The following is a 2,669-nucleotide window of genomic DNA, read 5'->3' on the forward strand; positions in this document are numbered from 1 at the left end:
TGGCTCAGTGGAAAGAGCCTGGGCTTCGGAGTCGGAGGTCATGAGTCCGACTCCCGGCTCTGCCACTTGTCAGCTGTGTGACTGTGGGCAGGTCACTTCACTTCTCTGGGCCTCAGTTCCCTCATCTGTAAAATAGGGATTAAAAGTGTGTGAGCACCACGTGGGACAACCTGATGACCCTGTATCTCCCCCAGCGCTTAGAACAGTGCTCGGCACCTAGTAAGCGCTTAACAAATACCAACATTATTATTATTATTAGTGGATAGAGCACGGGCCTGGGAGTCAGAAGTTCATGGGTTCTACTCCTGGCTCCCCCACTTGCCTGCTGCGTGGTCTTGGGCAAATCACTTCATTTCTCCGAGCTTCGGTTCCCTCATCTGTGAAATGGAGATTGAGACTGTGAGCCCCGTGTGGGACAGGGACTGTGTCCATCCTGATTAGCTTGTATAATAATAATAATGTTGGTATTTGTTAAGCGCTTACTAGGTGCAGAACACTGTTCTAAGCGCTGGGGTAGATACAGGGTCATCAGGTTGTCCCACGTGGGGCTCACGGTCTTAATCCCCATTTTACAGATGAGGGAACTGAGGCCCAGAGAAGTGAAGTGACTTGCCCACAGTCACACAGCTGACAAGCGGCAGAGCGGGGATTAGAACCCATGATCTCTGACTCCCAAGCCCGGGCTCTTTCCACTGAGCCACGCTGCTTGTATCTACCCCACTGCTTAGAACAGTGCTTGGCACATAGTAAGCACTTAATATCACCATTATAATTATTGTTATTATTAAAGCCTATCAAGCCTTGGCTTTGCTGACTCGATACTGACCTGGTTCTCGTCGGCTGGCTCCCTTCCTGCCTCTCTTCCCCTTGCTGTCAACATAATGAAAAGCAGCTTGGCTTGGTGAATATATACCACAAGCCTGGGAGTCAGAAGGACTTGGGTTCAAATTCCAGCTCCTCCACTTGTCTGCTGTGGTACCTCGGGCAAGTCACTTCACTTCTCTGGGCCTCACTTCCTCCTCTGTTAAATAGAGATTAAGCTCGTGAGCTCCATGTGGGACACAGACTGTATCCAACCTGATTAACTTGTATCTACCCCAGCTCTTAGTACAGTGCCTGGCGCTTGGAAAATACCAAAAAAAGCTCTGTTCTGAGTCCTTTACTCTCCTTCTTATACACTCAGTCTCTCTTGAGCTCATCCATTTACATGGGTTCAGCTACCATCTCTAATAATAATAATAATGGTGGTATTTGTTAAGCGCTTACTATGTGCAAAGCACTGTTCTAAGCGCTGAGGGAGATACAGGGCGATCAGGTTGTCCCACGTGGAGCTCACAGTCTTAATCCCCAGTATTACAGATGAGGTATCTGAGGCCCAGAGAGGTTAAGTGACCTGCCCAAAGTCACACAGCTGACAAGTGGCAGAGCCGGGATTAGAACCCATGACCTCTGACTCCCAAGCCCGGGCTCTTTCCACTGAGCCAGGCTCAGACTTTCAAGTCTTTGTCTCTAGTCCTAACTTCTCATCTCCCAACCTCACATGCCCTCTTGTCTGGAGGACTTCTCCATCTAAATGGCCCACCAACGCTTCACCCCCAAAAGGTTTATTCATTCGATAGTATTTATTGAGCTCTTACTGTGTACAGGGCACTGTACTAAGCGCTTGGAATATACAATTCAGCAACAGATAGACAATCCCTGCCCCATGATGGGCTTACAGTCTAATCGGTCTAACTGATGACAGTCTAATCAATTTAAAACTGAACTCACTCTCCAAAGCACACACTTTCTCCTAACTCTCTCATTGCGGCCATAACCCATCTCACCTGCTGCAGGAGTCCGCATCCTTGAAGTTCTCTCACACTCCTTCCTCTCTTTCCAATTGTCACATTCAATCTACTGCCAAATTCTGCAAATTCCCACCCAGTGAGCTACCACCCTGGTCCAGACTCTAAGATTAGTACATCAGCCGTCTTGCCTGACTCCCTGCATCCAACCTCTCCCCGGTCCAATCTATACTGCGAGCTGCTGGGTGGATTATTTTCTTGGAACTTAACTGGCTCTGCCACCTGTCTGCTGCGTGACCATGGGCAAGTCACTTAATTTGTCAGGACTTCAGGACTTTGAATAAGACTTGGGAGTCCCATATTGGACATGGACTCTGTCCAACCTAACATACCTATCCCAGTGCTTAGTTCAGTGGTTGGCAAATATTAAACAAGTAACTCAAAAACAAACAAACAATTAACACACTTCTTTCTTCACAGACATCTTCCCTTGGCTTCAGTATCCCTCCATATCAAGCAAAATCTCATTTCACTCTACTTCCAGGCTCTTATCCTTTGGCGTGCCCTGACCTCATACTAGAGAGCTCTCCCCTTTCATAGCCGACAGACAATTACTCTCCCCACCTTCTAAACCTTAATGAAGGCACATGGTCTCCAAGAGGCCTTCCCTGACTAAGCCCTCATTTCCTCTTTTTCCCCTCTCTTCTGTGTTGCCTTGCCTTGCTCCTTTCGTCCACCACCCTCACGAGCCCCACGGCATTTTTGTACATAATAATAATGTTGGTATTTGTTAAGCGCTTACTATGTGCAGAGCACTGTTCTAAGCGCTGGGGTAGACATAGGGGAATCAGGTTGTCCCACGTGGGGCTCACAGTCTTCATC

Source organism: Ornithorhynchus anatinus, chromosome 4 (assembly GCF_004115215.2).
Source record: "Ornithorhynchus anatinus isolate Pmale09 chromosome 4, mOrnAna1.pri.v4, whole genome shotgun sequence".
NCBI lineage: Eukaryota > Metazoa > Chordata > Mammalia > Monotremata > Ornithorhynchidae > Ornithorhynchus > Ornithorhynchus anatinus.